This window comes from Myotis daubentonii, chromosome 7 (assembly GCF_963259705.1).
Source record: "Myotis daubentonii chromosome 7, mMyoDau2.1, whole genome shotgun sequence".
Classification (NCBI taxonomy): Eukaryota; Metazoa; Chordata; class Mammalia; order Chiroptera; family Vespertilionidae; genus Myotis; species Myotis daubentonii.
The window spans coordinates 39,892,855-39,920,142 of record NC_081846.1 but is presented as its reverse complement, the minus strand read 5'-3'; the positions used below and the strand labels follow the sequence as shown (position 1 = coordinate 39,920,142).

Here is a 27,288-nt window from a genome sequence, read left to right as displayed (position 1 = left end):
CATCACTTTTCTCTGCTGTCGGTGCCACCTGACATGTTTGTGGTTCCTCCACCCAATGCGCAGGCTCCCTGCCTCTGTCATAGGACCTTACCGTGGGCATTGTAGGCCCTAATACCATAACATCTAGTTGAACTTGGAAGAAAGGGAGGGAATGAGCATTTCCCTCATTTAACCCCATTTAAGCTGCCCTACAATGCAAATTCCTCCCAAGGCCACCATTACATAAAATACACAGGCTTTGTTTTCTTTATTTCTCTTTGAAGTTCAAAGCAGTGAATGGATATCTTCAGTCATCGCCCCTTGGAGAGCTTCCGGTAAGGCCTGGGGAAACACTGATGGTGCTGAAAATTAAGAGGGGAAGGCCCTCTGCCAGGATGGGGAGTTCTGACAGCTCTGCTAAGTCGGCAGAGGGAAGGACCGAGGGAATCTTTGGGCTCACTTATCTCAACTTCTCCCGTTTTGGTCAGGAATACTTTCAGTTATATTATTTGATGCAGGACCTTATAAACCAAGCATGTCAAACTTGCGGCTGGCAGGCCACATGCCTCGTTGACATGCTTGTTGTAAACTAACCACTTTTGATCACTTCGTTAAGTGTAATCTGAAGTGACGCAAGCAATATGAGAACAGAAAAAGGCAATGGAAGACTTGATCCTTTCAAGAAAGTTTTAATCAGGACAGAAGAATACACACACCTTCATGAAGTAAATTTGAATAATGAAACATTATTATATGTCTGAATATGTGCCAAAGATAATATATTCTGCAATAAAATTGGAACTTTCATGAATGACCTCCAAAAATATAATAAACTAGAGGCCCGGTGCATGAAATTCGTGCACAGGTAGGGTCCCTAGGCCTGGCTGGTGATCAAGGCCGATCAGGGACTTCCTGCTGCTGGCTGGGGCCTCCATTCCCCGGCTTCCAGCTGCTGGCTGCAGCCTTCCTTAATTCTGAGCTTCCTTCATTCTGGTCAGTGCATGTCATAGCAAGTGATTGAACTCCCTGTCTCCCGGTCAAACTTCCAAGGGGACACTTTGCATATGAGCCTCTTATATATATATAGACGAGCCATCATATACAGGGAGTAACAGAAAGATGTTGGTCTAATTGTTACTTTAATATAAAATACAAATTGCAACAAATAAGATATTTATTCAAGACGTTTTCATGGAAATAGCTGAGATATCAGTAGAAGAGGTTTTGGAAATTGAAATGTAGGGATACAATACTAAACACCATTTTTTGTAACTCATGTAAAGTGCTAAAATTAAAACAATAGGATGGGTTCCAGATAATAATTTTATTTGGACTAAATGGTTTTAGACCTCATAGTATTTGAATATAATGAGCAAATTAGTAAAGATGTTTTAATTATTGGGAGGTTTCATCCAGAAAGCCATTTCTGGCTTTTCTCAAAACCTTTAAAGATCTAGCTCCTTACCCTGGCCAGTTTGGCTCAGTGGATAGAGCATGGGCCTGCGGACTGACGGGTCCTGGGTTCAATTCCTGCCAAGGGCACATGCCCGGGTTGCGGGCTCGATCCCCAGTGTGGGACATGCAGGAGGCAGCTGATCAATGATTCTCTCTCATCATTGATATGTCTATCTCTCTTTCTCCTTTCCTCTCAGTCAGTATTCTCACAGGCAGTCATCTCCCTATGCTGAGTGGCAGATGGTCCTCCAGGTTCCACAGCCCCACTGGTCCACATTGTTCTTTATTTTTCTCCCAGAATGCTTTAGTAGTTCATGTTTATTACCTAGTTTCCTATTGGCATTTGAATTTGTGATGCCCCAGTGAAGTCCAACCTCCACCAAATTCGATCTGCCTTTTGCAATGTCCTTCCTACTTGAATGCGTCACATAAATCTTGCTCCTCTAGGAAGCCCATTCCAGTGTTGAACACCCCTTAGTTTACTACTAAAAAGCTTTCTCTGCCATTGAGCCATAATCTGTTTTCTATAATTTTTAATTATAGAAATTTTTTATTATTTTAAATTCCTATAATTTTTTTCGAATTTTATCCTTTAATTTCTTTTTTTCCTCCTTTACATGATACACTTTCAAGTATATACATCTATCAAACAATGCCAAGAAAATTCCTTATGTTCCATCCTGACCTTGAACATTCCTTGTGTTCTACACATTTTTTTTAGTTCTGTGGATATTTTCAATTAAATGTTTTATTTTGAGTTATTATAGATTCAGATGGAGTTATAAGAAATAACACAGAATGACCCCACATACTCATTATCCAGTTTCTCCAATGATAATATTTTATAAAACTATAGTACAATATCAAAACCAAGGTGTTACACCCTTGCAATGGTCACGCCTATTCTGGCCAATTACCTGTTCCCAGATGTGACTTACAGATAAACATCTTCCCCCATGTTACCGAGACCTTACCGGACGTGCGTCCAAATTACCTTTGTCCAGTCCCTTCCCCCATCAATCAGTGGGGAACAGACTTGGAAAGTGTTAAATTATTAAAGCTGTATAAATGGCATACCTGTATTATCTAGTCTTTCCTTTATTCTTTTTCTGTTGAATAATAACCAGGTTATTACAACGGTATCATGTTAATATTACCTTCTTTGTAATTGTTGAATAGTATTTCATAGTATGGATATAACAGTATTTTTAAGCATTTACCCATTGAAAGACATCTGGGTTGTTTACAACTTTTTACTGTTATGAATAAAGTTATAAACATTCATATATAGGTTTGTCTTTAAATATAACTCTTCATTTCTCTGGCTACTTGAACACCCCAATTGAATACAATTTCTGGCTACTGTGGCACTAAAATATTTATTCTTTTAGGAAACTAGCAAACTTTACCAGAGTGACTTACCATTTTATATTACCCCCAGAAATCTATGAGTGATCAGGTTTTCCATATCCTGATTAGTATTTGGCATTTTCAATATTTTTATATTAGTCATTTTGATATGTTGAATACAGTAGTTATACATGTTTAAATCATGTTAATTAAATTTAAATAAAATTTTAAAATTCAGTTTCTTACTTGTACAAAATCTATTGAGCACATTTCAAGTGCTCAAAATTCACATGTGGATAGGCCACGATTAGAATGATGAAGGGTGGAACTCTCCATTATTGCAGAAAATTATTTTGGACATAGCTGCTATATTATTGTTACTACCTGTTCCTTGCTATCTATCCTCTTGGTCTTTGTTTTTTAGGATCTAGTATTGTCTATTTTACTGTTTTCTTATTTGGTCCTGAAGATCTGTCCCATTCTCCCTTCATTCCTGCCTCTGGTTCTTGCCACCAACCTTAGTTTTGAAAAATTGTTGTGAACCATCACCAAAGAACTGACCTCTGACCTCCCCTTTGGTTTTGATTTTGGATTTGTTACTTAGTACATAATGGCCTCAACCTACTCACCCTGAGCTAGGACACTCAGCTCCTGATTTGGCCTTAACAAGTGGTTTGTTTTCTTCTAACTCTCTCAGAGTCAGGCTACTCTAGAATTTTCACCCAAAGCTTTTCTGTTCTGGATACATATACTCTGTCTTTAAGTCAACAGCCCTCATGGAATTGCTCCTACCTCTTAGGATCTGAAAATTTAGGCAGTAATGTTTTATTAACCTGCTATAATTGGGCTTCATATTTAGAGTTATTATTGTGAAACAGTATTTAAAATGTAGTTAATACAAAATGAACAATATTTTTAAAATACTACAAGCGGGGAAATGGAAGTGGGGAGTTTATATTAATAGGTACTTGGAAAAAAGCTGGGACATAAATTCCAGGTAGATGATAAAATTTGTAAAACTTTCATACTGTACACAGCAATGATATACACAATTTGTAAACCACCGAATACTTTGCGCTATTGGCAAAAATTTGGTAGTGTTTCCATCCACACAAAAAAAATGTCTTAATTAAAATAGCAGTAAATTTAGCTTCACAACATTTAAAAATAAAATAACCCAAATTTCTACAATTGATCCCTTTAAAGAAAGAGGATCAAGTCGAGATGACCCTAGTGATTAATTATATATAAAAATGTTAGTTTTTTCCCCCCTTGACATTAACTTGTCATTTCAATGTGCACAGAGAAAAATTGCTAAGGGAGGAATCCTGCAATAAAGAGAACATAGAAGCAAAGGAGAACCAATTAAAGTAGGTACATTATTAGGAAATGTAATCAATCCTTAATTATCTAAGGACTTACCAGTTCATGTATGTATTTATTCATCTGTTAGGGAACTGTGGAAAGAGTAAAATGGAAGTTTAATCACTGATTAAAAGCTATTTTAAAACCTAATTGCTTCACTAAGTATGGTGCTTTTCACAAAGTGGGCACTTAATAAAACTTACGGAATTGTAGGTTGAGGAGAGATTGGCTACCACAAATGAAAATCAGTCAATGAATTTAAAGTGCCTCCTTTGTGAAAAGCATGCTACTAAGAATTCCAAATAAAATAGAAAATAACTTATAGATTCTAAAAAAAAATAAAAAATAGATGAATTAAGAAACATTTCTATAATGAATGAAAAGCAGAAGTGCTTGTGATAGTTTCAGACGGTTTTGTGAGAGTCTGTATAATATTATATATACATTGTTTGATAGTTGAATATTAAAAATAAACATAGATGGCATAATTACAGTATATTAGAAAATTTTGATTTTGAATTAATAACTCATATTTCATGAGTTCATCTAATAAAACCCAATTTAAAGTAAATTACATTAAACTCTAAGGTTTTTGTTGTTGTTGTTTTGCTTGAACCACAATAGAAATCCTACTGTGATATCATTTAAGCACTTTTGAAAACAGTAACCTGAATTACGTGCTCATGATTTTTCCATGTTATTCAGAGACCTGTACATTTGAAATGTGCACGTTGGAGCTGTTAAGTTTAGTTATGGTATTCAAACAACCTCTGTCAAGCTCAAAAACCAAAATCAAAAGCATTGTTAAACATTTGTTTTTCAATTTACAGTAATCTAAAAATGAAATTGTTTTATTTGCATTAAATATGGGAGAAAGATTGACCAAGTAAATTGTTTTAGGAATCTCTATTTTTTTTTGAAATTTGGGCAGGCCCCACTTGTTCTTAAAATATATATAGGTTAATTTTTACTGTTTCTGTTGTTCTTTTTGTAGGTGGAGGTAGATGTACACTTTGGTGTTTTGTTTTGTTTTTCCTATCAAGTTTTCCTTCTTAAAAACTGTCTTTCAGTTCGGCCCCTGCTGCAGCGAATGTGCCTTAAGGGGAACACCTGACCCAGAGACTTACGGCCCATGTCTGAGGCGACTGGGAAGCAAGCTCATCCATGATAGTGAGTACAGTATCCTGCCTTATCTGCAGTTTCCCTTTCTGTGGTCTCAGCTACCTGCTGTCAACTGAAGACTGAAAATAGTGAATAGAAAATTCCAGAAAGAAAAAGTGGAAGTTCTTGACTTAACAAGGAAATAAAATAATGTATGATGAGGTTGCTAAGATCTACAGTAAGAACAAATCTACCCATGAAATGGTGAAGAAGGAAAAAGAAATTTGTGCTAGTTTTGATCTATAAAACTGTGCTAGTTTTGACCTTCTGGGGTATCTGAGAAGGGCAGTAGTAATCAACATCATTCACTTCACTCCATCTATCATGTAGACATTTTATCATATCACGTCATCACATGAAGAAGGGTGAGTACAGTACAATAAGATGTTTTGACAGGGACCACATTTATCACAGTATATTATTATAATTGTTCTATTTTATCATTAGGTATTGTTGTTAATTTCTTACTGTGCCTAATTTATAAGTCAAACTTTATCATAGGACTATATAGTAAAAGTCATATATAAATAGGTTCGGTACAATTCACAGTTTCAGGCATCCACAGCTGTGCTTGACATAACAGCCTGAGGTGAGAGCCGACATGATGATGTGGCCACGTTGGGTCGTGTGCAAGCCCAGGAAGGTGGTAAGAGGGGAGTAGAAACTTGGGTGAGCTCCGGAAACAGTCTGTGAGGCATGCCTCAGTTCCTGCCTCCAGTTCGTTATGAGATCCTTGCAGTCTTTATTTCCTCTCTCAGAATGCCCATGAAACCTGCATTTTTACCTTTACGTTGTGCCCTGTTTTCATTACACTGGATTTAGAAGATTTCTATGTCTTGCAATTGAATATGCCCTTACTAAATCACGGGTTTGTACATTCTTCCTGAATATTTTTCTTGACGTATCCATATCTGATTCTTTTATTTAACCCACAGCTCTTTATCACATTGGATGTAGTTATTTTTTCATTAATTCATACCTAATTAAGATGACTACAACTACAGCTCTGATTGTTCTCTTTACCATTTAGTGTTTATCATTTGGAGTTTTATGCCTCAGTTTGTAACAATTTCTAAATTTTATAATATTCCTTTAAATAATTTGTCTTTATAAATAGTATAAAACAATGAGAAGCTTGGAGGCGTTTGCTGATTCTGAAGCTTGTGTCACAAGTTATAATTTTGATATCTCTAATCAGTAGATTTTTTAGTGTTGCTGACATTTTTGTTATATGAGCCAAAATCAATCTATATGCCATCAGTACAATAGTTAGTAAAAACTTCTGTTTAAACTCCTATAGTTAGATAATTATGAACTTTCCCCTCTTCTTTATCAGACTTAGTGTAAGTACAGACAGCTATTTTGTACCTACCTATTTAACCTTCCAGCTTAAAGATATAGAGTTGAGTATGTGATGTTTTATCTTACACAACATAAAATAGTGCTATATTTCCTAAGACTGATCCTAAGTAGGGTGTTCAGACTATAAGATATAAAAATCAAGGTCAAAGTAGCATCATATTTTTTTTGCTAAAGTATAAGCACAATTATTTTTATCCCTTAAACATTTACAATAAGAAATGGATTATTTGAAAGGGCAGCATTCTATATAAGTGGGACATAAACAATAACTCAACTCTTAGCCTAAAGATTACACTTAAGCTGTGTGAATTTATGTCTTACTTAGAACTAGGTCAGCAATTCTATACCAGAAATTGGTAGTACTCAGGAGAGTGGTAAACCTTTTTCAACTTGGGTTGAATTTAAATTAAACTCAGACTTCACAGAGACTGTCTTCCCGAAAGACAATAAAGCCAGGAAAATAATCAAAATAATATATAGAGGTTCATAACAGATTTGAATTCATGAAAGATTAATAAAATCTATGTGAAAGACATTTTTTTTTTGCTGGGGACTGCATAGTATTACAGTTGGATGAACATTTTTGAAAGTCTGGAAGAAGGTGGTATACATTAGTGGTGAGGAGCATGGAATTGTGTGTCAAAGAGCTGTGGGTTGAAGTACTGATCTTCCTTTTTTACTACGTGGCCTTGAGTTAATCACTGAGTATTTCTCTTTTTTTTTTAGGGGGGGTCAAAATTAACTTTTTCAGCTTTTCTTCATAGGGATGTGTTAACAAAAATAGCATGGTACAAAAAGGGTACTGATATTGGGCTTAGTTAAAGAAGATGCCTCTGGCAAAGTGGTAGGAAGATGGAAGTAACAAAGACGAACACAGAAGTTAGAGTTTTTCAAAAGTGAGTTCAAATGCCAGGTCTGCCACAGTCTGTGACTGGAGGCAACGTGTCCTATCTAAGCCTGTTTTCTCCTCTGCCATCGGATTTGAGACCATTCATGTTACCACAGTGACAGCGAGCAGAGCCTTTTGTCACTGGTGTGTTCCTTTGTGGCCATGTGAGACCACACTGGACGAGGCTAAGGAGAGAAGGCCACGTGTTTGAGGTGCTGTGAGAATGTGGACTTGGCTTCACTGGGTTTGCTCAGCCTGAGCCCAAAGCCAGACAGCTTGACAGGCTGGTGACACCACATGCAAAACTTAGGTAGCAGGGAACAGGGATGGGGAAGGATCAGCACCTATTTTGGAGTGAGGAAGCCAATGAAATGGAACTCTTCAATTCTGCTTCTAATTTAAGGCAGGTTCTGCCCAAATGAGAAATATCTGAACTTTTCTGTTCTCCCCATCTCTCTGTTTTTTAAATTTTTCTTTGTTTTGACAAACCTCCAAGTAAACCTTTCCATAGATGGTGCCTCTTGTCCCATTCCAACATGCCTTAGCACCTTCATTCCCAAAACTAAATGCAAACTCTTCCAGGGTTCTGCTTTCTCCTTCTAGTTTGAGGTTCCCTCCTCCGAGTGTCCCTAATGCTCAACATGCTTATAATGGAGGCCTATTGCATGAAATTTGTGCGGGCGGGGGGGGGGGGGGGGCGGGGTTCCTTAGCTCGGCATGCATCCTCTCGCAGTCCGGGATTCCTTGGGAGATGTCTGCTGGCAGTCAGACATCCCTCTCACAGTCCAGGGTTCTTGCAGTCCAGGACCCCTCTCTCCTTACAGTCTGCCTGCAGCAGAGGTGGTAGAGGCTCCTGCTACCACCACTGTGCTCACCAACCATGAGCCCGGCTTCTGCCTGAGCAGCACTCCCTCGTGGGAGTGCACTGACCACCAGGGGGCAGCTCCTGAGTTGAGCATCTTCCCCCTGGTGGTCAGTGTGCGTCCTAGTGACCTGTTGTTCTGCCGGTTGTTCTGCAGTTTGGTCAATTTGCATATTAGGGTTTTATTATATAGGATGATGTTGAACAGGCAAATAATCCTCTCATGTGGACTGAGTGGCCATGGCTGTTGGGAGGGAGGAGGGTGTGAATGCTGATGACAAACCCTGGGATTAAGGTGAGACTCCTGGGCACATTCCTATGTTTGCTCTCTAGAGATGAGTGAAACTGTTTTTATCTTTTAAAAACCAAGAGATTAAAAAATGGCATTTCAAGTATTAGACTGATAAGAGATTATCCTAAACTCCTACCTGATCTCCAGCAGAGAAAGATGCTTGGACAGAGTTGATTAAGATGCCTAAGGACAGCAACAGATGATCATGAACTTCTATGCTTTTATCTTCCAATTTTTGGTTTAGAACTGTGAAGTGATTACCTTTAACCCCACTGCTCCTGCTCACAAGTAATGCTATAAACTTATGTTAAGAAAATTTCTCACAGCCCTTCTATTCTTTATGATCAAACTTGTGTTTTCCTCATGACTGGTAATTCAGTATCTCCCAGCTTGGTCACTTGTACTCACCGACTGCTATTGCATTGAACTTGGAATTATAATTAGGGAAGCAAAGAGAAACCATTAGGAGTCCCCATTTGTCTCTAAGGAGGAGAAAATGATGTTGCCCCATCTGCTCACTTGTTTATGGAACAAGAAGGGTGCTCCCTGCCCTAGGAGTGTTTTGCTCCTTGGGTGCTGGTTGGAAGAGGTGAATCAAAAGCTAAAGGGAGTTTCAATGGCCAGCAACTCTCTGCTAGCCATTTTGGCAAGACCTAAGACCTAAGGCTCTCTTGGTACTCTGGATGGAATGTGGGACCAACATCAGTAGTGGCAGGGTCTTTCGGGGCTAGATGTCTTCAATACCACAGTCCTGGCCTTTGCCCTGCCTCGTTCTTAAAGGGGAGAAATTGCTTCTCCGGGAGCCTGAGGCAAACAGAGGTCACAGCCATACAGTGAGCTCAACTCCCAGGCACTGCGTTACACCAGGCCTCAGAATTCTAAGCACTAATGCTTCCTTTCTAAATCTTGCTCAAAAGGTTCAGGTGCTCTATCTCCCTCCATCCTGGAACCTCTGAGGTTTTCAAGCAAGTGTGGAGAGGCACTAAGAAGTGGACTAGTAAGGTGAGCTCATCCTTTTTTTTGGGGGGGGGGGGGTGGAATTCCACTAAGTCTGGGCTTAGTTGGTCCTCCCTGTTCTTCTAACACCTTTCTGACTCCCTCCTTTCTCACCAACCATCTGCATCTGACACACTAAAAAAGAAGCAAAACTTGCATCCCTGTCCCAACAATTCCATTCCTTTTTCAGGGGCTTGCATACTCCCCTCCCTTTTTTCGGTCATAGATCTGCCTAGAATAGTGGTTGGCAAACTCATTAGTCAACAGAGCCAAATATCAACAGTACAACGATTGAAATTTCTTTTGAAAGCCAAATTTTTTAAACTTAAACTATATAGGTAGGTACATTGTTATTAACTTAAATAGGGTACTCCTAAGGCTTAGGAAGAGCCACACTCAAGGGGCCAAAGAGCCACATGTGGCTCGCGAGCCGCAGTTTGCCGACCACGGGCCTAGAAGATAAAGGGGAGGGGTTTGAGCCAGAGTCTTTATCTTCTCAAACCAACCCCCTCTGAATATTAGAATGTTAGTGGCATTGCCCCTCAAGTTCCCCTCTGCTTTGGCTCCAGAGGATCCTATTCCAATGGGAGCGCTGGTTGGTGAAGATAGGCGTCTAGCCAGAGTTGCCTGGACTCCTTCAGTGAGTGAACAAGCAAAGGCTGAGAGCAGGGGCTTGGACTGGTACTCTATGCCATGCTTGGCACACTGGGACTTCACCAGGGGAGCCACTTTGTGGTAATTATGTCGAGGTGTCATGGTGCTCAAAGATGGTGCTCAATCTGGAGCTGAGATGTCCACTGAACCAGTCAATGAAGGTGGACTTGTGGACATTGCATGCTGCCTGGAGCTGGGTGGAGACCCAGTACCTGTTCAGGTCATGATCAGTGTGCATGAGGATATGATTCATCTGTGTCACCCACACAAACCAGTTGCTTTCTAGGAACCTGACCATGAAGAAAAGGCCCAGGAGGCCTTCACTTCTAATAATAGCACATAAGTGAGGAAGCTACTAATGGAGAAGGTGATCACCCAAGGCAAATCCATCTACTTCCTCTGCTGGATAACAAAATCAAAACTATACTACTGGGAGCAGAGAGCAGCAAGGCTGGGGGCCCAGTCAAGAAGTGTTTGTGCTGGTGGTTGCAGGGCACGTGCTTTTTCTTCTGTTTCCCAAGCTCCACAGAGAGGATCTTCCCCAAGGCAAAGAAGAAGGGGTGCATGGTGATGTCTGGGCATTTGCGGAGGTAGTGGGGCTTGGCATGGTGCTGGAAGTGCATGTGGGTCCACCAACTAATGGGCAGGGGCCCCGTCCAGGTGGGCCATCACAAAACGATGTAGCGGGGGTTCCACGTAGTGATGCTGAAGACAGACAGGTGCCCCAGGTCATGCTGCAGCCAGCCAGCCTGGGCCTGAACTGCACTGAGCAGCACCGCACAAAGGAGGAGGGCACGAAGGACGTCCCATAAAACGAAAGAAGGAGCCAGGCAGCAACATCCAGCAGCAGGACGTGCAGCAGGTGCAGCAGGAAGAAGACACAGTAGGCCTTCCTGAGCCCCGTCTGTTCCACTGTGGCCCAAGCTCCTAGACCTCCTGGGTCAGTTCTTCATTCTTAGTTGGCTCAAAGTGGGGCTGCTCTGGAGGCAATTCTCCAATCAGGAGAGAGTTCACGTATTTCCTCATGGGCCCTTATTGATGTGGAATGCCACAAAGGGATCCCTAGTATCCTACTACATAATGACTGATAACCCCAAATCATAGTATCTTAATTCAAATTTTATTATCTGTGAAATGGAGATAATAGTGCTTCCCTTCTAGGGTTAGTGAGGATTAAATGAGATAAGTATAGCACTTAGCAAAGTGTCTAACACAGGGTAAGCTCTCAGTAGCATTAGCTATTATTGTTATTATTATTATTACCACCTGAAACTTGTGTATAACAGTGTGATAGATTTTATGGAGGTTTTAAGGATCAAGAGTTAAAGTGATGCACTGTCATTACATCATATTTCTTGCAATCATTATGCTTCAATTTTTTGGTAACACCACTTCAGATATAAGCCAAGTTTCATCATGTTCTTCGAAGCCTGCCAATAGGCTGTTTTGTTATGAGATTCTAGAGTGACCACTAAAGATTAGGTTATATTTGAATGTTTTGCTTAATTTCCCTTTTTTGGAAATCACAGCTCGATGGCTGTAATTAAATTAAATCAAATTAAAGTGATGATGGGTTTAGATAATTTTCTAACCAATGTATTGAGATACTGTGCTATTTATAACTTTTTCCCCCATCCCCAAATTCCTCTATACTTTCTATTCCATGTAAATAACTCAGATCCTCTCTCCCTCCTCCTCCTCCTCCTCCTCCTCCTCCTCCTCCTCCTCCTCCTCCTCCTCCTCCTCCTCCTCCTCCTCCTCCTCCTTCTTCTTCTTCTTCTTCTTCTTCTTCTTCTTCTTCTTCTTCTTCTTCTTCTTCTTCTTCTTCTTCTTCTTTCTTCTCTCTCTCTCTCTCTCTCTCTCTCTCTCTCTCTCTCTCTCTCTCTCTCTCTCTCTTTGTGTGTCAGGGTAAATTGGTAGTGGCAGGGGTGTGGGGCATCTTTGTTGGCCTCATACTTCTAATGTTAATTTAGATTATGCTTCATAGACTAAGCTAAAGAGTTTAGACTTTACTCTGAAAGCTAAAGGAATCCATTGGAAGATTTTAACCTGAAGAATGTTGTCTCCATTTGCGGTTTAAAAAGATCACTCTGAAAGCACTGAAGATGGTGCCCCAGAGAACCCACTGAAGGGCTGTGTAGAAGGAGTGGAGCTGGTGAAAGATACTGAGAAAGAATAGACAAAAGAGATGGGAAAAGTGTTTGAAGAGAATGGAGTCACAGTAGCCAAAGGAAGATACTGTTTTATAAATGAGGGCGTTCACAAGAAAATCTTATATCACTTTATCTCTCCCCAAGAAAGGGTAGCTCTCACCAATATCTGTCAGTCCTTCGTCCATTGGGAGCAGTGAGTGAGGAGATTGGAGAAGGCAGGAGTCCCACATTAGGGGTTGAAGCTGGAATGTAATCAGTGTTAGAGAATAATTCTCTTATATTCTGCAGCTTTCTAGCTCTTGACACTTTGCTTGACAGTCAAGCCTAAGAGAAACTTATGGTCAGGGGAGAACTATAGTTTGTAAGGTCAGTTTAGTTTCCATCTTTGTGAAGTCACCCCTGTCACCATCCATTCCTCCTTGTTATCCTCTTTGAACCACAGTGAGCAATTCAGATTTTGCTGCAGAAGGGTATGAAATGGGTGAAGACTACATTAAAAAATCTATCTACTATGCTGAATTGTAAATGTATTCCATATTATATTCCCCACCTCAAATTGTATTCATTTATATAATTCACCAGAAGTTACAGATGCAGTCAATTGTCAATATAAAAATGCTCCAAATAACACAATGCCAGCAGTAAAAATATGACCCAGATATGCATAGTCAGAATACCCTCTAATTATTAAATTACTGAGGAGAAATTAATGCCCAGTATAAATTTGCTTCTACATTGAATGCCCAAGGAATTGACATCCAAAATTTAGCTCTCCCTTATGTTTTATTTTGCTGATTTCAATTGAGTTGGGGTTTCAAGTAAGTGAGGATTCTTTCAGGAGCTGCAGCCTATAGTGTCTTCCACTGATTCCTTTAAAGGAGCGTGAGAATCAGTAGAATACACTGGATCTTTGCAATACTACTTGCTCATTCATATGACTAAGGAAGCTCAAAAATCTATGCCCACAGTAGCAATCCTAGCAAAATAATACAACCAGGGGTTAAAATATAATACCACCCAAACCCTCACCATGGATGTCAGTCAAGAGTCATGCATTTAGTGGTAACTGGAGAACAAATAGAGAAAAAATGATAGAACTAGTTTTGGCTTTAACTTCTCCATGATAGTGGTCAATTGGCTATCAATACTTCCACTTCTGCAATCCAGAGTTTTCATAGCTTCAGAAAAGTCCATTGAAAGACCAATAACCATGTGCTTCTTCAAAATAAACTTTCCATTTTTAAAATTGCCACTTTCCTTATTTTTAGTTAATCTGTATTATTTCAATGGCTTCATCGGTACCACTTACATCCTTTTTTTTTTTTTTTTAAGCAGGACTAGAAATTTTTTTTTTTAAGATTATGGGTCATTTAGCAGTAGCTAAGAAACAGGATAAGTCTTAGAACAAGCAATCTTAGATTTCTACCAATGTTCAAGACTCCAAAAATCTCATCTGCTACTGATTAGGAGATGCTGACTCCAGCCTTGTACTTCATATTTCAGGCTGAGTCCACTTCTAATAGTACATGCATGGAAGTCTGCTCATCCTGATAGTGGTCTTTCCTGGTTCTAGCAAAGGTCTTTCTCTTGCTGTATGGGCTCAAGTCCCAGAATAAGTGATAGTTCATCTCCAATTTAAATTCCTGAAGGGAGTCTTTCCTGACCTCAGGAAAGAACACTCTGTTTGCCCTTATGACCAGATTTCTGTTTGTTTCATTTAAAGACTCTGAATTACCCATCATGACTGCTAAGACAAATCTCTGGTTAAACCTAACTGTGGTTTTCAGCTCATGCCCATCAGTTAAAGTTTTGCTTAAAGCACCAACTGGCCACTTGCTCACTTGTACTAGAGTTTAGCTGCATAGCCCAAGCCTATTAACACTAGCCATACTCATGTAGACTGCAACTACAGTATAAGCTTCTGCTGACTTCAAAATTCAGAGCTAAGAAGGTGTTTGTTTCAGCCACAGTAGAGTGTTCAATCTGTCCACGTCTTATTTTGATCTAAAACAATTATTAAGTCTTGACCCTATCTTCACAATTTTCCAGTTAATATATCTTGTGGTGGGATTTAGGATGACAACCACACTCCTCCCCTAATTTCATGGATTCTGCACTGAAAAATACACATAAGATGCAGATAAGGATATCAGCATTATTTGTTGATAAAGTGAGATTGGGAAATTTGACTCAGATTTGAGGCCAAAGGTGACCCTTCTTATTTACTCCTCAAATGATACTCTTCTTCTCATTAGCTGGCACAATGGCTGGAAAACTTCAGGTTTCGCCTTTCCACGGTGCCCTACTGAGTTTTGTGCATGGAAGAAACAGGAGGAAGGAAGAACATAAAGTAAAACTTGCAAGTAGGCAACTTAAAAGGGGCAGGGGATCCATGAGAAGGGTTATTTTTACTTCCTCAACTCTGCTTATTATCAGTCAGGTGCTCACCAGTATTAGGGAGGTTTGAGATATAATGAGTGGAGACACAGACAGTGGTTTTCATCCTAATATTTCTACAAGGATGGACATTTCTACTCTATGACCTTAGATGTATGGGAGGACAAAGAGGATGATTTCCTGCAGAAGAGATCAGATCACAGTGTCAAATCTCATACACAAAGGTCAGGGTCAAGAAAGATAAAGACAGAAAAGTGCTCATAGACTCTAGCATGGTGGAGCCCTTTGTCATCTTAGAAATAGCTCTTTCTGTAGTGTGATGATCCTCAAACTCAAGTGTGCTTCAGAATCAACTGGACGGCTTGCTACAACACAGATTGCTAAGCCCCAGCTTCTCAGTTTTTGATTAAGCAGATATTGGAGGGGGTTGGTTGAATTTGCATCTGTAACCAGTTCCCAGGAGATATTGATGCTGCTGTTCTGGAGGCTGCATTTGGAAAACCACTGTTATAGAGTGCAGGGGGCCATTATGGGGTGAACGGACTGTGAGAAAGTAGAAGCAGGGTGTGTTAGCTATTCTTCCAAGAAACTTGGTAATGAAGAAAAGTAGAGAGAAATAAATGTTGGGACTAGAGATAATATGGGGTTGAGGATGGATTTCCTTTACGTTATACAGATATCTTTATTCTCATGTCATTTATTGTAATGGAATTCATTTTGTTATACATTTACAACTGAACACTATCATGGATTATCTTTTTGTAGAGAGTGTATGTGCTATAAATACCTTATGTTTGCTCTGCCAGATCCACTCTCCCTTCTTTTTATCATGCCTTCGGAGCTCCCTTGCCATATGGCTTCCTGTTGGGTTTGGCCAAAGGGGATCTCAGACAGAGATTAGAGGGAGGGAGAAGAAAGAGAGGTTGGTGTATCGACTCTTCTGGCTTCCTCCCTGCCAAGTTGCCTTGGGCTGGCTCTGTCACTTGACAAAAAGCCATTGCTTCTCTCAGCGTGACCATTTCTGAAAGATCCTCTTCTTCCAGATTCTTGTAACTGCTGTCTCCTCTCTTGTTCCTATTATCTGTGTTTTATTCTATATCCTGTTCATATATTTATTAGTAGTCCTTTATCAAAGCTTTCTTGAATCATCCTACATTGAGGATATCATAGGGCAGTGATGGCGAACCTTTTGAGCTCAGCGTGTCAGCATTTTGAAAAACCCTAACTTAACTCTGGTGCCGTGTCACATATAGAAATTTTTTGATGTTTGCAACCATAGTAAAACAAAGATTTATATTTTTGATATTTATTTTATATATTTAAATGCCATTTAACAAAGAAATATCAACCAAAAAAATGAGTTCGTGTGTCACCTCTGACATGCGTGTCATAGGTTCACCATCACTGTCATAGGGGGTGCTAAATGATATAAGGAGTCTCCGTGTGTGTGTGTGTGTGTGTGTGTGTGCGTGCTCAAGTGCATACATGTGTGTGTTCCTGTCCATAACACGCATTTTCTTTTGGGTTACCTTTCTCCACTTTCAATCCATGTGGTTCAGGTGGGAATGACTCTACCCTTCTCCAGATCCAGGAGTCAGCAAGCGACCTGGGTATTTTGGCGTATTTCCTAGCCACAGTTCAGCTCAGAGAAGGGCATTTGATCTGATCTGGTTCAGTGAAATTCAGTCCCTAGACTAGATATGTTTGAAAGAGGTGCTTTCTTTCCTCTGTGATGACTAAGCTGGTGCTGTGTATGCATGGATCTTCCTGTAGGGATGAAGGGATGAAGGCCCTCAAAGGAAAATGGAGACGGAAGAATGGGATTCCTAAGGCTATCTTTCAAAACATGCATTCAACTAAATGTGAGTGCTTTTCAAGTGTTAATGTTTATTTTGCTTAGACTATTATGAGTTGACTTCTGCAATCTGTAATAGAAATTGATCTAATATATCCCTTATTCCTCTCTCATCCCATGTTTGTTCCAGATTCCACCTTTCGGCTATGAACATTATGCTTCTTTGAACTTTTCTCTAATTCACTAGATTCTTCCTGAATCTGCCTTTCTTTATTTCACAGATGTATTAGTATGTATATATTCTCTCTTGAACAATCTCATAAAAAATGTATTAAAAATAGGTTTTACCCAGAGGAAAAAAAAAATGACCTCAAAAAGACATTGGTGGTGGAGTTAAAATACATTTGCAACCTTACTGATACACCCGAGGCTTTAAGATAGAAGAGAATTGGTGTCATTTAAAATCTATAGACCCTGAACCATGAAAGTACATGAAGTTATGTGATTACTTCAAACCTATGCTTTGTTTATACTTTTAACTACAGCTCTGTTGGTTAACCTATCATATCTTGAACTAAAAAGATAATAAGCTCACTTTCTAGACTGGGAGGTTTACTCACTCTCACTACTTAGCAACACTCACCAGGCACCAGTGAAATAGAAATATATGTCTTAAGCTCCAGAATTTGTTAACACTTTTAAATATAGTTTCTGATTCACTAAAAATACATTTTAAAAATATGTAAACTGCTGCTGTTTGAAATGAAAGAAATATTCATTCATTTAAAGTATCTTTTAAAGAAGCCTTAGCTCACGTTATAAAAGCTGTTAAGTACGAAAAGGAAAATGTATTAATTTCCAGATTGTTAAAAAAAGGAACAATGGAAGGGAAAAGAAAGAACTAGTTCTGTGAACCTAAAATATATTTTAGTATTTCAAGACAATTTTTAAAATGTTAGATATTTGCTTCCAAGTAAATGGAAAGTAATTAATAGCTTCCTATCAAAGCATGTCCTCCTTAATATTAACTATTTGTAGATATTTTTTCATAGTTGTTTCACAAGCTTCCTCCATTTTATGACCCATCCACTCAGGTTAACACTGGGGAGTGATCATGAATTCCCCAAGGAACTGGCAATGGCTACAGAAGTGCTCCCCACCCACTTCGCCCCCTCACCTTCCCTGGCAGCTGATTTCAGCAGCTGTTGGTGGTCCCTGGCAGAGGTTCATTCAGTTAGGCCCTGGGACAGCTGCCTGGGGTGGCAAGTGTTCCCAGAGGCAGCTGGAAAGAGGACAGACAGGTTCTATCGGCAGCTGCTCTCGGAGATCTAGATTTTCACCAACAGCCCCTGTTTGTAAGTCTGCCACCCAGGAGACTGGAGCAGAGCAGCAATTCAGCTCTTACGGGTAGCATTATCACCAGCTCAGACAATGGACAGGAGCTGTTCATTGTCAGAAGAATTCATACAGGAAACCCAGTCAGGGAATTCATAAGAAAAATGTGCTTGGTCTATTGCTGTCACTTTTAAAAATAAAGACTTAGCCCATTCAAATTTCTGTGTAACTCAGAGTGATGGGAGGAACCATGCACTGAACCCCCTGCTCAGCCAGTGGCCCTCATCCTTGGCTGCTCACGGGAGTCACCAAGAGCTTAAAACATTGTGAATGCCCAGATCCTACTCTTAGAGATCCTGATTCCGATGGTCTAAGCGGCAGCTTAGGCATGGGGATTTTATATAGCTTCCCAGGTGGTCACCACGAGCCTAAGTTGAGAAACACTGCATTATTCCAGCTTGTTCTCTGTCAGTGTTCCTAGCATTCCCCTGTTGTCTTCTCAAGCAAATCCAGAGCATCCTCCTTTGTCTCACCTGCACTCCTGCTTTACACTTGTTTGGTTCATACCTAAACACTTCTTAAAAATTGTCACCTGGAAGTTCTTGTCTTATGCCTTCTATTTCCCACTGGTACTTTAGTGTCTGTCATATCAGTACATCAAGTTTTGTCTGCTACCTGCCAGAGATTTATAAGGAGCTAATCATTCCTAAAATCAACAGTATAAGGGGTATGCTAATTTTTTCTTCCTCATCATCTCCCCCCCCCCCTTATTTTTCTTGCCCATCATGGCTTGCCCTCCCTTAGGTGGAAGCCCTCAATGAAATGAGGAACTCAGACAGACATTTGCTTAGACATCGTATTCACTTTAGGATGATGTTCTCCTCTGGTATGTAATAATTCTCAGAAAAAAATGGAAAGGCTTAAGTAATTAAAAATGCCCTTCAGTACAAGTAGAGCAGAGAGGAGAGTTCCCAGAGGACGTCTTGTGCTCACCTATAATATGGAAAAATTAAGCAATAAAGGCAAATGTCTGTGATCATAGGAAGGAATAAAAAATTTAATACACAAAAAGAGCTAGTAATTAGGAATTAGTAAAAAAGTAATTATCAGGCAATGTTCGCCTCTTTACTTTTCTGTGCTCTGAAAATAAAGCTATAAATGAATGAAACAAGAATGTCAGTCTGACCTCTCATGCTTCCTTGATTAGTCATCAAAATTGGCTAAGATCAGACTGTCAAACCTCAGCCAGAAGGTAGGGGAGGGAGGGGGTAAGAGGGAGAGATCAACCAAAGGACTTGTATGCATGCATATAAGCCTAACCAATGGACACAGACACCAGGAGGGTGAGGGCATGAATGGGGGGTGGGGAGGGCAATGGGGGGATAAGGACACATATGTAATCCCTTAATCAATAAAGAAAAACAAAAAACAAAAGTGGCTAAGATTTCCTGAGGATGGGTCTGTATTGCCAAAGTCCACCTTGGGATCCTAGGAATCAGGTACCTTTTTCCACCTCCACCCAACAAAAGGGGGAAAAATAATCATGTGACAATGAGTGTTTTCAGTGTTGGAATTACTTAGATCACATTTCTACACATTTTCGTTTCACAATGTAATAATTTAACTTATCTACTATATTGTGCTTTTGTGGATAAGGTCACAAAATCATAAAAACAAACACTGATTATGTACTAGGTAAGCTTCACAAGAATGTCCCATCTAATTCTAATAAATTCCTTCCCTATAAAATAAGATAATTAAATACATTCTACAGAACACACACACACACACACACACACACACACACACACACACGAAACAGGTGCAAGGAAATTAAATAATGTGTGCACTGTTACTTAGAGGAATGTGGACTCACAGACATTCAAATCTAAAGCTGAGTCTAAATCAGGAGAGGCTTTTGATTCAAGAAGTAAATCTTAAATTCCAGGTTTGAGATGTTACTCTTTGGTGATACAAGCGGTAGGTATATGCTGAAGAGATTAGACTGTGGAGATAAATAGATGAGCATGTGAATCCTGGGTTCATTAAATATTAGCCTCTAGCTATCTCAGCTGTTTCATCTATAGAATGAAATTTTACCACCCATTTTATGGTAGAATTGAAGGGTTAAATAAGGTGTTTTGAATAAAACACTCAGGGAGGTAAAGAGTAAATATTAAAAAATGGTAATAGTTATTTTTTATATTAATTTATTATTTAGCACCTAAAATAAGTTAACTATATTTTTCATACTTAAATTGTTTGATAGTTTTTGGGGCTTTAGCTACTCATTTATTATTCAACATGTATTAACTGAGTATCTAGGATTGCCAGACACCGTTTTCAGCACTGAGAATACATTAGTGAACAAACAGATAAAAGTATCTGTTCTTGTGGATCTCACATTTGTGGACTAATTATCTTGCTTTTCTATTAGCAAAAAGACCAAAATATCTATTAAAGAACGAGTGCCTTTAAAACAAAGTCCAGCTTATCTTTTCCATTTTATTTGATGCCAAGTGTTTCAAAGAGATTTTTTAACTTTAACCACAGAGTATGAATTTCAGGCATGAAAAGATTAAGTGTTGCTAACAGCTATTCCAAATTAACCCATTTACATTTCTTTGCCTTAGAAGAGGTACTAAAAATCAATTAGTACCGTATAATGGGGGCTGCATAACTGTTTTATTCATTCTCTGGATCTTTCACCTGAAACCGTCACATTTTAAAATATGGAGTCAATTGATTAAGCATGGTACATGCACCTTAATGTTAGCAGCATGAGATGTGCTGTAGTAGTTCAGTCAGGAGTGAGACAGAATGAGGTTCTTGAAAGCCAAGTGCAGTGGCTGATAGACCTCAGATGGAGGGGGCATGCCATCTGCTTGGAGTTTATTGTTCTGCTATCAGAGTAGCAAAGGGCCAAAGGAAGAGTTGGATGGAGCTGGACATCTGAGGGTGAACACCTTCAGGTTTTGCTTGCTCTTCCGGGTTTCTATGTACCTTTCTGTCTTTTTTTCCCCCCTCCCACTCCACCTTCCCCTTTTGCTCCAGGAATTAGAGCATAGAAAAATCTGAACTAACCTGAAGAATACTAGAAGATCTTGTAAAGAATTTTGGGAAGAAGTCCCAGGGACACAAAAATAAGATAACATTGTTCTGTGTAGGTTAGAATTTTGGGGGTTTTTGAAAACCATTTTAAAATTTAAACTTCTTTTAACAGTTTAGTCAAACTGTTCCTCACCTGCCTCATCTCCCATGACTTCACTCCGTGAGGTCCCTGTCCAACATGCACAGTGTACGAGGCATGTGCTGGGTCCCCCTCTCTCAGCCTGTGTGCATATCCGTTTTCAGTGTTTGCTATCATGATGCTAACTGATCAGGCAAAAAAAAGTCTGTCACTAAATAAAGGAAACAACATTATAGATATACTTTGAGTTGGATATGCATTGTAGATATATTGTCATTATTTAATGAAAAGTAACTTGCTTTTTTTTTGCTTGAAAATGCATGTGTTGTATGTTTCTTATTTCCAATGACAGCAAGAATGGTTTTAATCAGTGGTTCTGTTGATTTTGCTAGATTTGCACGTGCAAAGTAACACTCCTCCATCCCCTCATTCTGCCACAGGAGACTATTTGCCCTCTGACTTTCCTGGGAGGTTGGCCAGTGGGGGAGCGTCAGTGGGGGGGGAAGGGCCTGGCCATGGCTAGCTCTTTACTGAAGAGTAAGGGATTAACAGAGGAAACTGTAGGATAGGAGAAAAACATATTGAAACTGTATGCGAAACATCACCATTACAAATGTTTAAGAGAAACACTTTTGCACAGATTTTCCTTCTGGGCAACCTTAATTCCTAATCTGGTTTTCCATCCTCTACACCTGAGAGAGTAAGATCTCTTTAGATCGTCTTGGGTAAAGTTTAATTTATTTGTTCAACTTACTCAGAAGTGCTGGTCTTGCTTTATAATTCTTGCCTCTCTTACTTACAAGATGTAGCTAAGGCATAGCATAGTGGAATGCTTCTTAAAATCTGAATTCTATCTGAAATAAAATCACAGAGGGTGTTTTTTTTGTTGTTGTTTTTGTTTTTCATTTCAAGGCAGCTAACCCTAGCAGAGTTTCACTTTCCTCTTTCTTTTTTAAATCTTGTGGAAGGAACTTTTGGAACACTTTACACACACACACACTCCAGGGGAAAACAGTAATTCTCATAGCCTTAGCTTAGATCCATATTAAAGAATAAAAACCTCTCCCTAAATCTAACTTAATCTGTACAGTTTACCCTCTTCTCAGTGGAGATGATGGTTACTGCAGATAACTCATTTCTTTTGTTTACTCCCTACTTTCAGATCATGCTCACAAGCTTACCTGTTCATTAAGAAGTACATAAAAGCAGGACCCATTATTGTGCCTTTTCCAATAACAAAGCCATCTACTCTTTAGGAAAAACAAAGAAACAACCCAAATAACCAACTATGGGAAGCTTTGAAATGAGAGTTTTTCCTGTACCTTGAGCCAATTTAAATTTCCAGGAAGAGTGCTCTTTTCCACTGGTCTCTGTAACAGAATTTGGAAAATTTTCAAGTATTTATTTTCTCCTCTATCCAGAGGATTCACCCAGTCAGTGGCCTGGGAGGGAGATTGTCATTCCATCTGCACATCCTGTTTATCTCCTGTGCTCAAATTGAAGCTCCTAAGAGCATATATGGTGGGAGTCTTATTCACACCTCAGCCCTGGGGCTAGCACAGTACCATGCATAGAATAGGCCCTCAGTAAGTAAGCATGGAATGAAGAAATGGAAGAATGAAGGAAAGAAGTTTGGACCTATGGAGATACAAAGACAGAGAGGTCATATAATTTGATTGAGGTCACACAGGTAATGAGTGGAAGCATTGGAAGTGAAGCATAGGTTTCACACCTGACCCTTATGTTATCGTACTCTGAGACATTATCTAAGTCACTGCCCTGGCAATGGGACATGCGGCTACTTTGCCCCAGTAAGAGATTTAAGAAGCCTGCTCTAAGACCTGTTCTAAGGAGAGTAAAGGGAAAGCTCAGTCCCGAAGCACCTGAGAAGCTGGCAGAGTATCAAGCCAATGACTTGGGGAGAGAAGAAGCTCTCAAGAGGCAAGGCCAGAACCCAGGTACAACCTATGATTAGAGTATGAAGAAGAGAGTCTAGGAAAAGGGAACTATAAGTACAAAGATGCTGCCAACGGAACATGCTTGAAAAAGCCAGGGACCAGCACAGATAAAGTGGAGTGGACACGTGGTGAGAGTTGAGAAGCAGGCAGGGCCCCATGCCTCTGGGAAAGTGTCTGGGTTTGACTCCATGGCAACAGGAGGCCGCTAAAGGGCCATAGAAAAGGAATAACCACATTTTAAAGTCATCCTGGCCACAGTGTGAGGAAGGGGACATGGCCAGAGGAAAGAGCAGGAGCCATTAGGCCACTGCACACGGCCTGCAGGTGACCACTGAGACGGGGAGTGGGCTGGGACCAGACGTAGCCCTTTACCCAGGATGCCTATCTGGATTTGATTAGAAAGACTTTCCTTTCTGGGTTCCCATGTTCCTTCTCACATTCAGCGTTTTCTATGATCATGTGTCTGTATGTCTTACATCCCTGACAAGATTAGAAGTCACCTGTTAATCTTTGCATCTAGCATAGAACCCACAGGGCCTTGCTCAGACCAGACACAGAGTCAATTTTTATCTGAAGGTGAAGTCACTATTTCAGTAGAGATTTTGATGGGGGAAAAAATTTTCATGGTAAATTCATATGAACTGACTATACATTTCAGATTTTGTCTGAACGATTTTTATTTATGTGTTTCCCACAGCACTTAATATTTTCTGCCTTATATTATGGCTATTTTCATACTTAGCTTATTTCTCCTACTAGATCATGAACTACTTGAGGGCAAATGACTACTTAGTTTATTATTTCATACCTCAGTGTACATAGTGGGTATTCGATGTGTGTTTATTAAATAGGTTAGGTCTAGGGAGATTTTTTTTTTCCAATTTATGTCAATTGCATCTGGGAGTGGTGTGCTGCTCCTTTAAGGACCAGAACATAATCTCCTCCATGGATCCAAACATCTGTTTGGCTTTCTAAGAAACCTCTCAGCTCTTCCCACGGTTATGACTAAAGAGGGTGGTAGGGCAGTGAGCATTGGAATTGGTACTGGAGAGTGTTTTTTCACTAACTATCCTTATGCGTTCACAACTTGCTTTCTTCTAGCTCAGATTCCTCCTAATTCATTCTTTAGTCCTAAATAATAAAGTAGAAAGCAAAAATAGCATGTTTTATTTGTGGTCTTGTTCACAGAAATAAGGTTCAAGAGATATATGGGAGTCCATGGGGCAGCAGGGGACAGAAGAGAAGTGAACAGCTACATGTGTTCAGCACTGGACTGAAACAAAGACCCACGGTGGTAGTTAGCCCGAGGTGAGTGAACCCAAGAGCAGGATGGGCCTTCCCTCCTTGGGTTTGGTCCTCCACCTTCCTTTGCCCTATGAACTCGCTAGGCTGCGGAGGAGACAAGGAAGGCACGGAACAGGCTATAGCAGGTGTGAACATTGTAAGGAACATTTGCTGAGTGCCTCCTGAGGACCGGGTTATTCTAAGCACTTTTTATTATTAAACGCACTCGGCGCTCACAATGACCTTAGGAAAGAGACTGCGATTGGATTGTCATCCTCCTTTTATGGATGAGGAAACTGAGGCACAGAGGTAACTTACTAACGTAATTAGCCCAAGATCAAGGGAAACTGAAGGGGAATTTCAAGAGATGTGTCCAGAGCTGTTTATACTCATGCAAAGATGCAAAAAGAAACAGATCATAGGTTCCAGAAGAATTTTTCTCCTCCTGTGTCTCTCACCCACACAAAGTCAGTCACTGAACACTGAAGCCAAGCGATAGTTTGAGTGGGAGGAGAAAGTGCTTCGTAGCAGCATCTCTGTTCTGCTCCAGGAGTTACACAGGTCCTTTCTGAGGCATCCCACTTAAACATGTTGACTTACCCTCCTTGGAAAATGCTTATAGATATCATTTGCAACAGGGAACTATTTATAAAGACTCCAAACACTGTGGTGGACTATTACAGCAGCTAAGTATAAGGTTACTAAGGGCATGCAAATTAGAGCCATTGAAGTCCAGGAAACAATCTTCATCAAAAATTAGAAGGAAGATAAGCCATAAGAAAGCAAGAAGAAAAATCCAAATATTTAAATAGTACATTGGACAGAATGCAGGGCACTTGTATGGCAGCCTAAGAAAACCTGTCCTGGGATAAAGCAAGAACTCATTATAACTAGGCCACATGCAAATATACTGATGTCTTTAAAAAATGAAAGGGACTAACTCAAATAACAATGAAGGAAGACAAATATGCACACGGAAAGGCATACCACTTAGGCATGTATTCCTGCTCTGCAAAAGCTGCGGAGGCTCAGACTTAACAAGCTAAAGCGAGCTGGGGCTGTAAATTCACACAAACTCCAGATTTATAGTCCAATCGCTGTCTAAATGTTAAGTACCACTTAAAGATGCAAAACAAAACAAAATCCTAGAGGGAAACGATCTGTTCACTTCTTTAGCAGATTAAAAAGGAAATAACTCACTGATTTAAAAGGTAACAGGGATTAGTGTGATGCATGTCCATTGTTTGAAAAATGTAGCATTTAAAATTGGTCTAGAGGTTTAGGGTATGGGTGGGATGAAAACCAGTTTTTCTTGAGCTTGAGTGCTTACTGTTTAGGTAAGTGTTACCGACCCCATTTTAAATTTTCGATAATTAAGACTCAGCGATGTTTAACAAAAGAGAGAAACTTGTCTGAAATCATAAAACTTGGTATAGAATAGAGCCAGATTGACACTAGACTATGTGTAGTTCTTTCTGCCACACAGCTTTTTTTTTTTTTCTTTAATAAAAGCTCAAATGGAAGGCCAGGTTACTGACAGAGGTCAGACCCTAACAGAAATGCAAGGTTGCAGCTCAGCATTGTAAAAACAGGGCATATTTTCTATTATCACTGAACTGGCTGGCATATTTCAGTGTTTTGAGATGATAATGTAATATTGACAACAAGTGGCACTTTAATCACTTGTGCTGACGTAGAGTAGCACATTTTTATTTATTTCAATTGTTACGAAAATCCTCCAAAAACCTAGCATTCAGTTTATACGTGGCTTCCAAGACTGAGAAAGATTATTTACGTTGTAGCCTGATTCCTCTTCTTCATCTCTCTCCTCCATAGTCCATGCACCTGTGCCTGCTGCCTGCCAGAAGAGTGTGTGTGTGTGTGTGTGTGTGTGTGTGTGTGTGTGTGTGATCAAGGAAGGAGAAGTTCTGCCTGTGGGAGTACTTGTTGGAAAGTGATGACTCTGTGGTCCTCTTCATCAGAGGATTGTTCCTCAATCATCTAACAGCAGCTTTGCAGTTGCTGCCAAATACTGCTGATGTTCTCCGACAGCAACTTTACTGTTCTCTGGGCGCTCCGTATGGGATTCTCCCCTGTGCCGTTTCCTGGGTAGATGGTCTTATTGAGACATCTTCCACTCCACAGTTTTTCCTCCCCATCCCCAACTACAGCGAGCAACCCGTTCTTCATTGCCCTGCTGTTGGGGTTCCCTCATTTCAGTGGACTGCCCCTTGAAGAAAGGTCTTAAGAGAGCTGACGCTTTGGCAACCTCACGTTATACTTACCATCATTTTTTCTACTTTTAGTGGTGGAAATGCCTTCCCCTAGAAATAATTGGATGACTTTGCTCTTGTTACATTCACATCTTCCTATTATCATGCTGGTAATTAAAATTAGTATTATGTTGTTATTAAGCTTGCAATCTATTGATTAAAAATTCCATATTATAGCCATCACTTGATTTATCAAGATGTACTCTAGCATCAGAGTGTTTTTTAAAAATCATCTGTATCCACTGTCTCTCTAATTCACCCACATATATACTGTGTTTGGACATCTCTTCCCCTTTTCCCTTTCCTTTGGAACTTAAAGTGTATTTTGGAGAGAGGAAACAAAACCTATGCATTTCCTAATATGAAGCAGTAATTGTGAAAGTCTGTTTTTGTTGGGATAGTTCTGGGATTTAAGTACAACCTTTTTGATACAATTATCTGAACTCTGCCTCCAAAATATTGAATATTGGCGAGGGCAAGACAAAGATGGAAGTCAGGTGGATGCATTAAATCACCATTTATGCCATTTTATAATCGC

General features: G+C 39.8%; 1 pseudogene; it reads right to left on the bottom strand.

Annotated features, from left to right (window-relative positions):
• Positions 1-10,286: 10,286 nt before the first annotated feature.
• Positions 10,287-25,067, bottom strand: LOC132238835 (acyl-CoA (8-3)-desaturase-like; annotated as a pseudogene).
• Between the last annotated feature and the right edge of the window lie 2,221 nt (positions 25,068-27,288).